A 12,248-nucleotide genomic window follows, 5' to 3' on the forward strand; every position below is an offset into this window, starting at 1 on the left:
TCCATGCTTGTTCCTTCTGAGAATGCATCATTGCTGAGAACAAGCAGACTCCCAGTTATCATATTTGCTTAACATTCAACAACAAAGCCTTGTCAGGATTCAGTCTCATTTATTGGCCCTCATCTATCCCATCACTGCATCAGCATTAATTCAGAACATTAATAACTTATTTTGATCATGGTATTATGGAGAAATTGAGCTATGTATTGTGATACCTGCCCTCAAAAATTCTGTTGATCCCCAATTTGCAGCTGTGCAGGCATCATCAAAGGCTTTGTTCAAATGTGAAGAGTTAAAGAAAAAGCTGAAGGAGAGAGAGAGAGAGAGAGAAAAATCTTTTAAAATGCAGATGCATACAGTTTCCTATAATCAATAAAGGGGGGAAGTGTTGGGAGGGATGCTCTCTGGATAAGTGTGATGCAAATTTCTACAACAAAATTACTTTAGATACTTTGGTGTCTCTGTAGATGAAAAGCCTAAGCCTACATGTAGGAGATCTAGTTACTGTCCACTCCCTAGGCACACAGGGAGGAAGGATAAATACTAACATTTCTATGCCACAACTGAAAAGGGAAATCATAATACAATGGTGCTTGATGCATGATGCTTGATAGATCAAAGCTTGAGAATAAAAACTGAACCATCCCTCAACTTTATTTCTTTTATAAGGGACATGCTAGATCTAGTAACACCAGTAGTTCAGGTTAACTAGAGCTAATACATGGTTACAGAGATTTTATTTCATACAAAAAACCCAAACACTTTTGCTTAGGAGAAAGCTCACTGGGTGGCCTTGGGAAGTCTTAGTACATATAAACATACAGTTAAATGCTGCTTAAAGCTCTTTCAGGGGGAAGAGGCTTCTCTTATCATTGAAATTTAAAGGGGAAAGTCTGCACTTGTGCAATATTTCTGAGGGAAAAAGTTGCCAGCACCAACTTTATATTTTATATTAATGTAGACATTAAATAGGCCAAACCTCAAAGGTAACCTCAACTATTTTGGAGGCATTCATGCACTTAGCACATATTGTGTATCTATATTATCTACAATGAATCATGAGGCAGGCATTTTGTCTGCATAAAATTGTTCACTGACATACTTGAAGAATAGACTGCAAATTCTGTAAGTCCTGTGTAGCTGATATACTTAATTTTTCCCATTCAGCATAATAGCGAGGATAGATTAAAAAAAAACCTTACACCAAAACAGCACCACCCCCATAAACTAGCCATAGCAAACTAGCAGCTTCATCATGGAATATTGTCTTCCAACTAAACCTCATATATGGTTGTACATTGTTTGAAATTCAGCAGAGAGTTTTAGAGAGTTCCACTATATTAAACCAAATGGGCATTTTAACTCTTCAAGTTATTTAATGTCCATTTCCTATATTAAACCACCTAGAATCACTAGGTGGCATATAAATTTAATAAATAATTAAAATAAAACTAAAAATCAATACTGGGCTTTCTTACAGAATTGGCTGAGCATACTTCCTTTTTTGAAATTTAATTTCCTGGGAAGTCTGAAACAGGCATGCTAGTCTTCCACATAAATGGAATTTAATGGAAATGGAAATACATTTTTAACGTTTAAAATTCATAATAGGCTTTCAAATACTTTGGAAAGTACAAAAAGAATTGACAATTGGAAGCTGTTCTTCCTTCTCCATGTATTAATCCTCCATTTCAACTAACCTCTTGAGGAAAGATTCTCATTCTCAAACACTCTTTCCCTACAGGCTTCAATCTCGCACATTTTTTTCTTTATTAACTACTAATAGATATCCCAACTTTATATATCCTTAAATAGTAAATGTAAGAAATTAACATATAAATGAAGACATAAGTCGATGTACAAAACTGATTAATGGTGTTTTCTTAACCTTTCTGATCTAACATTTTAGATATAGCTCTTGATTACATTTATTTCATTTTTCATCTGCACTAGATTAAAATAGAGCTGGAAGGGACCTCGGAGGTCTTCTAGTCCAGTCCCCTGTTCAAGCAAGAGAACTTATACCATTTCAGATAAGTGACTGTCCAGTATCTTCTTAAAAAACTCCGGTGATGGAGCGTCCACGATTTCTGAAAGCAAACTGTTCCACTGGTTAATTGTCCTCACTGTTAGGAAGTTTCTCCTTAATTCCAGGTTGCTTCTCTCTTTGATCAGTTTTCAACCACTGTTTCTTGTCCTGCCCTCTGGTGCTTTGGAGAATAATCTGACCCCCTCTTCTTTGTGGCAGCCTCTCAAATACTGGAACACTGCTATCATGTCAACCCTAGTTTCTCTCTTCATTAAACTAGCCAAACCCAAGTCCTGCAGCCATTCTTTGTATATTTTAGTATCCAGACCTTTGATCATTTTAGTTGCTCTTCTCTGAATTTTTTTTCCAAAGCCTCAACATCTTTTTTGTAGTGTGGTGACCAAAATTGGTTGCAGTATTCTAGGTATGGCCTTACTAGGGTTTTATAAAGCGGTATACTACTTTGCGTGAACTTGATTCTATGCCTCTGTTTATACAACCAAGGATTGTATTAGCTTTTTTGGCTGTTGCTGCACACTGTGATCGTCCACTGGACTCCAAGGTCCCTCTCACAGTTACTGTTTTTGAAACAGGTCTCGCTTAATCTGTATTTATACCTTTGATTTTTCCTGCCTAAATGTAACACTTTGCTTTTCTCCACATTAAAATTCATTTTGTTGGATAGGGCCCATTGTTCAAGTTTGTCAATATCTTTTTGGCTCCTGAGCTTGTCTTCTGGGGTGTTGGCTATTCCTGCCAGTTTAGTGTCATCTGCAAATTTGATGAGTTCCCCTTCTATTCCCTCATCTAAGTCATGTATGAAGATATTGAAGAGTGCTGGGCCTAAGATGGAGCCTTGTGGTATCCCACTGCTTACTTCTCTCCATGTAGATATGGTGCCATTGAGGACTACATGTTGAGTATGGTTTGTTAGCCAGCTACAAATCCATCTGGTGTGATGTTATCTATTCCACCTTTTTCTAGCTTACCAAGAAGTAGGTTGTGGTCTACTTTGTTACATGTGTTCCTGAAATCTAAGTATACTACATCCACAGCATTTCATTGGTCTACTGATTTAGTCACTATCAAAGAATGAAATAAGATTGGTTTGGCATGATCTACTTTTAACAAACCCGTTCTGGCTACTAGTTATAACTTTGCTTGCTTCTAGTTCACAGATCTGTTTTTTGATTATCTTTTCCAGGATCTTCCCAGGTATTAATGTTAGACTGATTGGTCTGTAGTTTCCTGGGTCTGTTTTTTTTCCTTTCTTGAAAATGGGAACTAGATCTCTCCCCTCCCCCCATGCCTTGAAAATAGTTTTAGTTATCCTTCCCTAGTCTGTAACGAGCTTAAATATGGTATCCACACTATTTTAGGCAACAAGATTTATTTTCAGATTATTTCATCTTGCTTTGTAACTGAAATATACAGCACCACATTAGACAAAGTCTACTAAATGTGGTCTATTCAGACATAAGATTGTAATTTTCCCCCCATTCCACTATCTCACAATCTGTTATCCCACATTTCATTCTATTTAGGAGAATCCCTGTGGCAAAGCAAAGGGAATGGATGCTGGCATGGAAACAATTCCGACAGCAGAGTGATAATAATTGCAGAAGACTTTTATGATAGATTCTTAAATGCACTGTGCTACTCTGAGGTGATGGAATGAGAGTTATTACATTATTTATCTCAGTATGGGGTCAACACAGGACACATAATGAAAGTATCAAAAGGCTTCTTCACTTACAGGAAACTATCAATTGATAACCTTGAGCAATTATGTAACCTACCTTTAAGAATTGCTAGAACTGCAATACTCCTGAAGAATAACTTCTAAATTGTTTCATATTCAAGTATTTTAAAACACTTGGATTCTGCTGAGTGTCACATCTGTAGCCTCTAATTACTTTGCTGAATCAAAACAATTTTCATCACAGTAATTATTCAGATTTTGATAGCATATATCCTAAATTTCTTGAAACTGACAAAGAAATGTAATGATTACACTGTCTGCCCCAATATCTGTTATACAAAGTCCACTAATTAGCAATAGAAAAGAATTTGTCCTTTGATTTAGTACCAAAACTGAAAATTTATGTTAATATTCCTCAGTCTTCCATTATACTGATTATTATTGTCTCCTTTGAATATGATCAGTTTGGTGCTCTAAAAGTATATGCTTCTCCCTCAAAAATCTATTCCACAGCTTTGATCTATAAACATCTAATATTTTGCAGAACAAACTAGCTTAACTTAGTGATAACTTGGGAAAACATTAAAAGCACAGAATGAACACTGTATAGTATTTTCAATGTATTGAAAACTTGCTTCGCTGCTAAATTCCATCACTCCTCCACTCCCTAAAAGAACCTTTCCCATAACCTACTTCCACTATCAGTTTTGCTTTTCAGTAAACATACTGATGAGACCATCTAGATGCAAATTAAGATGTCTACTGGGTATAGAACATGAAAGATTCTGTAATGTTCTTCTATCTCCTTATTTTCCTTGAGTATTCTTTAATCAGTAGTAATCACTTCAAGAGCAATTTAGGTTATAATAAAGTAGTGAACAACTGGACCTTGAAAGCTGAATCAGGACCAAAATCTACCTGCAATGAACTGCATAATAAAGTTACCATATCAGAATCTATGTCAGTGAAAACAGATACATAAAGCTGTTGCACAAGTTATATGAGAGATTTAAAGAAATAAACCTCTATTAAATGTGTTGTGACTGATAAGCACATCTGCCTGTCCCCACCTGGTGCTTACATTCCATGCATTCCCCAGAAATCTCTCCTGTGATCTTTGATAAGGAGTCTTTTTTTCCCCTCAGAGGAAAAAACTCCTAACAAAAATGACAGTTTATAAACTGTTATAAACTGTTTTATATAAAAACAAATTTTTACAAGGCTAGAACTAATATAGCACAGTGGCTACACCATGCTATGTACTGGGAAGTCCTTGGCCCAAATCTTATTTCTGCCATGAGCTTATTAAGCAAACTGCTCTCTTCTTGCATCTAATATGAAGGATCACACTAATTTCCCATATCAAAGGCGTGGTCCTCTATTTACCTCAGACAACACTGTAATTGGTACAGAATCCAGTTTGTAATCTTGGAGAGTCATGGGACTTTTCATCACTACTTTACAGGATTCCTATAAAAATTAATGCATATTAAATGATTTGAAGTTTGCTCCTTGAAGTTTGAATGTACCATATAAAGTGTGTTTTCATTTTTTATCAGGTTTGAGACAATATATAACATGTTTATGGGACCACAAGTACACATTAATCCATACTACCTTTTACAGAGAGGAATAGTTGCCAAAAAGCCAGACGTACTCTCCAGATGGTTCTGAGAAAGATTTTAAAATGTTGTTCACAATGGATTTAACTATAGAAAGCATTCAACAATACTGAATTTTTACTTTATTCAGCAATATCACTTGTTAACTTAAGTTTATGTGTTTTATAGTTTTTAAAATGTTATTATATTTGTATATCCAGTTACATTTTGTGAGATGGGCAGTTATATAAATAAAGAAAATGAAAGCACAAGATTTTCACTACATGTTCCAGAAGCATGAATAGTCTTGTTTTATTTCTCTAAATTTTAAAATTTGATAGATATGCTATATCAAGTCCCATCAATTTTAGTGAAACATTTACAGCCATAACATTTGATGTAGAAGTATACATAAAATGAACAATGCACTTTATTGTGGACAGGCAATGGCCCAACTGAAGCAGCATGTTTTGACCAAAGAAAATCAAGAGAAGAACAAATGAGACAAAGCTGGCGCATCTTATCCCTTCACAACCCTCCACAGCTGTATACTAGCCTACTGCTGATCTTTACAGCACATTCCACTCCTCTTTCCCCACTTTCCTTGTACGTCTTTCCCCACTGCTGCCACCTAGCATCTAACCAACCTCTCTAGTGTTGTGTATCTTCTTTCTCCATGGGAATATACGACCTGTCAGACTAGTTTGACAACTGGAGCCAACAATTGTACGTCCTGCTGGGCTTGAGACTAAGTCGTAACTGAGTGGCACTCTAGCCCAGCAGGAGGCATGGCAACTTGTCTCTAAGTCTCATTGGGCAGGAGGATGAAGTAAACCCATTCATGGATTCTCCATCCTCATGCTGGAGAAGGGGCGTTGTCTTACCTGAACGCCTTTTCTCAGCATGATGGAGAATCCACGAGTGGGTTGTCTTATTCTTCCTACTCGAAGTAGACTAAGTCTGAAAAGTTGCCACACTTCCTGCTGGGCTAGAGCACTCCCAGTTTACGACGAAGGCAAAGCAACAGACGATAGTTCGACGCAATGGCTCCTTCTACCCCTGACACAGGACCTGACGGACACTAAGGGATGGGTGTGGATTCTCCATCATCATGCTGAGAAAAGGCGTTCAGGTAAGACAACACCCCTTCTCCAGCAAGAGGATGGAGAATCTACAAGTGGGACATACCAAAGCTGCCCTGTCCCTGGGGGGGGGGGGAACCAGTCTGGACCTGTGTCTCACTAGAGGATACCACTTGTTGCAATACCCTCCAGCCAAATGAAGCATCTATGGAGGCAAACCTGTCTATTTTGTAATGTTTGACAAAAAGAGCCGAGGTGGCGCAGCAGTTAGAGTGCAGTACTGCAGGCCACTTTAGCTGACTGTGTTCAGCAGGTCAGCGGTTCAAATCTCACCGGCTCAAGGTTGACTCAGCCTTCCATCCTTCCGGGGTAGGTAAAATGAGGACCCAGATTGTTGGGGGCAATGTAAATATATATATATATAGACATTGCTTACTGGTGTACACCGCTTAGAGAGTGCTTGCACTTAAAGCGGTATATAAGTCTCATAAATAAATAAATAAATAAATAAATGAGGAAGGTGAGGACCAAGTCGCCGCCCTGCAGATCTCTCCGATGGCTGTTTGTGTCGCCCAAGCCACTGTTGTTGCGGCACTGCGGGTGGAATGGGCAGTGATGCGGCCAGGAACGGGTAAGGAATGTGATTGGTATGCTCGCGTGCTGCAAGCTTTAATCCACCTGCCTATGGTTGAGGACGAGACCTTCTGACCCATGGAAGAGGGTTGGAAGGAGATGAACAGTGCCTCAGACCTTTGGAAGGCAGAAGTCCATTTGATACAGTGGCGCAGGGCCCTGAGCACGTCCAGAGTATGCCACTGTCTTTCTAGGTCATGAGACGGGCGAGGGCAAAAGTTAGGGAGTACCACTTCCTGAGACCTGTGGAACAAGGAATTAACCTTGGGGACAAATGAAGTATCTAAATGAAGGACCACCCTGTCCTCATGGAAAATACACAGGTTCTCTCTGATGGAGAGGGCAGCCAGTTCTGATATTCGCTTGGCTGACATGACCGCTATGAGGAAGGCTACCTTCATAGACAAGAGCTGCAGCGTACATGTCTTAATGGGCTCAAATGATGGTGAGGTAAGGGCCTATAAGACCTGCGGCAGGTTCCAAGAGGGATAACGATGTACTGCCGGTGGCTTGGCGTTAGTCGCCCCCTTGATGAAGGAATGCACCATAGGGTGTTGTGCCAAGGGGGCTGAATTGTCACAAAGAAGCACCGTAGAAAGGGCCGCAACCTGCCTGCGGATGGTGTTGGATGATAATCCCTTCTCCAGCCCATCCATCAGATATTCTAAGACTGTCGGAATAGTGATAGTCGAGAGATCGAACTGGTGCCCTGAACACCAGTGACAAAAGTTCTTCCACGTGGCATTGTAAATCCTATTCGTACAGGGGCGCCTGGATGGTTGAATCATGGTGATCACCCTCGTCGAATAAGATTCTTGGGTCAGGAGCTGCGCTCAAGTGCCAGGAAGTTAACTGGAGCCACTGATGATTTGGATGTTGAAGGACTCCCTGGCTGAGGGCAATGCGGCCGGGAGGGATCCTCCACATGGGAGAGATGGAAAGATCCACCAGGTCGGCAAACCACAGACGTCTCAGCCAATGTGGAGCAATTAATATGACCTCTGTCCATTCGTATAACATCTTGCGGATCGTTGCCGGAATCAGGAGAAGGGGAGGAAAGGCATACAACAGATCCCTTGGCCAAGGACTGCAGAGGGCGTCCGTTCTCTCTGCTCCTTGAGACAGAAACCTGGAGAAAAATCTCAGAAGTTGGGAATTGGCTGGAGAGGCAAACAGATCTAATACCGGAGGACCAAACCTGTCCATGATCTCCCTGAACAGGGTGGGGTCCAGGCACCACTCAGAGTGATCCATCGTTGACCTGCTCAGGGAGTCCACCTGTTGATTTGCCTCCCCCGAGATATGCTCCGCTTTGAGAGAGCAGAGGTTGACCTCCGTCCATGAACTTAATAACTGGGCCTCGTTCATTAGATATTTGGATTGGGTCCCCCCCTGCCTGTTCACGTGAGTTTTTGCTGCTATATTGTCTGTGAGAATCAGGACATGTTGCCCCATCACCTGCTTGATGAAGTGATGTAAGGTGAGATGTATGGCTCTGAGCTTTAACCATTTTATGTTGTTTTTCAAGTCTGACTGGGACCACCGGCCCTGAACTAACTCTGATTGAAGGTGTGCTCCCCAGCCGAACAGACTGGTGTCCGTAGTCAGGGTAAGCCTGGCTGGCTCCTTGAACAGGGAGCCTTCTCCATCGCTGGGGAGGCCCACTACTGAAGGGATTTCAAGGTCTGATGTGGAACCTGTACTCTCCGGTTGGAAGAGCTGGTGCCCAGTTTCTGAAACGGGAGTAAAAACCATTGTAGATCCCTGGAATGAAGTCTGGCCCACGGAACAATCGCCATACAGGATACCATCTTTCCCAGGAGCTGCAAAAGCATTGCTAGAGTGACCACCCATTCTCTTCAGACCCAGCGAACCAAGGTCCGAATGCTGTCCCGATGATCCTGCAACAGGTAGACCATGCAAAGGTTCGTGTCTATGACTGCGCCCAAGTGAAGGAGACGGGTCGATGGGACAGTCTGACTTTTTTGAAAATTCATGGAGAACCCATGTGCCTGAAGGGTACTGATGGTGAAGGCCAGGTCTGACTGAACTGATTGGAAGGATGGGGACTGGATAAGAATATTGTCCAGGTAACATTGGACCCGTATTGGAATCTGCCTCAGATAGGCGGCCAGCACTGCCAAAGATTTTCATGAAGATTTTCAGGAGCTGAGGAGAGACCAAATGGCATGCCCTGTATTGGAAGTGTCGGTACGCGTGGCAAAATCTGAGGAACTTGTGGTGTCCAGGGAGGATGGGAACATGCAAATATGCTTCTGTCAAGTCTATGGAAGATAGGAAATCCTCCCTCCTGATACTGGCTAGGATAGACTGTAAGGTTTGCATCTTGAACTTCTTGTAGGTCAGATGAATGTTTAGTCTTTTTAGGTCCAATATAGCTCTCCAACCCCCCGAGGACTTTGGAATGACAAAAAGAATGAGTAGAACCCCCTTCCCTTCTGATCCTCCGGTACTGGTTCTATGGCTTTTATTTGTAACAGGTGATGAATGGCTTTGGACATGAGGTCCACTTTGAGTGCGTTCCTCAGAACGGGACAAGACAGGAAGTGCTCTGGGGGACTGGACAAGAATTCCAGGGCTAGGCCGTTTCTGATGGTGTTTAACACCAGGAGTCCATAGTGGTGGCTTCCCATACAGTGGTGAAAAGAGATAACCGGCCACCTATAGGAGAGGCCTCTCTGGAGTCACTTGGTCCGTCTGAACGGATGACCTCCCGAACCCCAAAAGGGTCATTTGGACTGGAACCGAGGTTTAGCCCTGGGCGCTCCTGAGGGCGATCTGGTCTAGGGGGAAAGGAACGGGGGGGGGGGGGTTGAGACCAGTCCCAGGCAGGCCCTGAACGAAAGGATTGTCTTCGGGAATACTGATGGGATCTCCTATCAGCTCTTCTACTAATATGTGATAATACCTTCCGCTTGTCCCTGCCCTCAACCAGGTACGGGTTGAGAGTTTTTCCAAAAAGACGTCCGCCACAGTAAGGAGCGGATGCCAGATGCCACTTAGATTTCAAGTCCACTCACCATTGCTTCAGCCAGAAAAGTCTGCGAGCTGAAACGTTTGTAGCTATGGCTCGTGACGAGTACTTGGTGGCATGAAGAGAGGCATCTGCCATGTATTCTGACGTCGCCACCAGCTTACCCAGGTTCCGGTGCGCGTACCTGGTCTGGGGGAATCATGTCCTGAAGCTCACAGAGCCAGATGATAGAGGCCCTGGCGAAAAAGGATGAGGATGTAGCTGCCTTCAGCGACCATGCCGAGGCTTGGTGAGACCTGCGCAAAGAAAATTCAGACCTCCTGTCCTCCGCCCTTAGAGCTTCAGCCATGTCACCTGGTACAGTGGGGGAGGAAAACAGAGAAGTTAGAGATTCGTCCATAAGAGGTACTTCCAGTAATGACGAGAAGGAGGGGGCGACACTCCGGAGTGGAGAGAGTGCCAGGGGTTGCTCACTGTTTCTGAACAGTGTTGCGGAAGAAAAGCGGACAGGGAATATGCCTCTACGTGACCACCAGCTCAGAAAACAATGGGTTCGAGTCCTGGGTGGTAGGAGGAGTCGGCTGTGGCTCCTGATCTGGAGTGATGTTGGCCGAGGTACACGCCTTCAGGAGCAATGATCCGAACAGCAACGGGTCAAAAAGGCCGGTGAATGGAGAAGGTTCCGGAGAAGCCTCCTCATCCTCTGACAGCTGTATGCCAGACAGCTCATAATCTTCAGACCCTGACTCCCCACCCTTAGAGGACCGGTCCGAAGAGGCAGAGGGAGGAAACATAGGGCTTCTGCCTGGGGAAGTGTATCAGTGGAAGTGTAGGTTCCTGTCGGGGACTCTAGTAAAAGGAAGAGGCCATACCCTGGGCGAAAGCCTGTGCTATCAGTGCCTGGAATTGGTCAGGCTACAGTCCCTGCTCGTTAACAGGGTGAAGTCACGCTGCCGTGGGCATGAAGGTAGACTCCGGCCCCGGCTGAATTCTAGGTGACAGGGGAACCCACCCCAGACATGGATCCTGACTAGGGGGAGTAAGATTCACCTGTCCAGCCTCTTTCCGAGGAGACCAAGCCCGTGGGGCTAGGATAGATGGAACAAGCTGTGGCTCAAAAAGTGACACCTCAGGAGGGATAGGAGAGACGAGGTCTTGTGGTGGTCAGTTTTTGAGCTTTGGAGAACTCTCTCTCCAATGCTTGATGTCTCCTCGTGGCCTCCTTCTCAGCTGCCTTAGAGGGCTTCCTGTTAGACAGGCCTTGGTTTTAAGCCTCCCCACAGCCTCCAGCTTGGAGGACTTATGTTTCTTTTTGGCGGGGGAGTCCAGAACGCCCTGAGCAGGCTGAGGTGATAAATTGTCTGCCATTTCAGGTGAGATATCCCAGTGTGTTTGCTGGGAGAGATCTCTAAATGAGGAGCAGAGCAATGACAACCTGAGTCCAAACTTTGGAAACAGAGAGGCTCTGACTAGCGTTCCCAATGGCTGACAGTGGCAGATAGTTTGGAAGCGACTATCTGTGAGGCCGACCATGGTGGCACAGTGCCCGCACACAGTATAAGTGAACAGCAGCGACCCGATCCCCGGGGGGATGGGGTCTGCACAGTGAATCTGGGGAAAGACGGCAGTGCCCAAAGGTGTGCCAGCCTCCTAACTGGTCTATAAAGGGGGGGGGGAATAATAAGAGCCTAGTGATGAAGGGCTGCTCTCTGAGGGAGAGTCTTAGCCCTCAGAAACCCCCACATCGTCAGTCCGTGCTTGAATTCCCCAATCGAATTAAGTGGGGCAAACTGAAAAATAGAGAGGGAGCGAAGGCCTCTGAGGCCACTCTAGAGGAGGCAGCCTGTAAGATGGCGGCCATTCTAATCACAGAGTGCTACAGGCAGCGAAGATTCAAATGGCGCTGGACAGAGGCCCTAGTGACCCTCAGAAATAATTGCCCCTCCAATTTCACAGGCTAACTTATTGTTGGCTCAGTAAATAGCCTCAAGGCAAGCAAATGGCCATGCAATGCCCAAAACGGCAGCTGCGCCAAACGCGCCAAAAATAACGGCCCTTTTAGCGCTGACAGGACCGACCAGCCCTTGAGGGAGATTCAGCCTGGGCCTGCGATGCTCGTCGCCGTGCTGTAAGCTGGCTGCTCGTCCTGACGAAGCTGCCTATGCGCGGAAAGTAGGTCAGATGGTCAGAGGCTGAATCGTCGAGC

The 12,248-nt window shown here is 43.9% G+C and overlaps 1 protein-coding gene across 3 annotated transcripts in view; it reads right to left on the reverse strand.

The window, feature by feature from the left end:
* Positions 1-12,248, reverse strand: part of DAG1 (dystroglycan 1) — a 93,444-nt gene that overhangs the window by 38,217 nt on the left and 42,979 nt on the right. The window lies entirely within an intron of this gene.

Source organism: Crotalus tigris, unplaced genomic scaffold (genome assembly GCF_016545835.1).
Source record: "Crotalus tigris isolate CLP2741 ecotype Arizona unplaced genomic scaffold, ASM1654583v1 scf7180000017625.6296891, whole genome shotgun sequence".
NCBI classification, from domain to species: domain Eukaryota; kingdom Metazoa; phylum Chordata; class Lepidosauria; order Squamata; family Viperidae; genus Crotalus; species Crotalus tigris.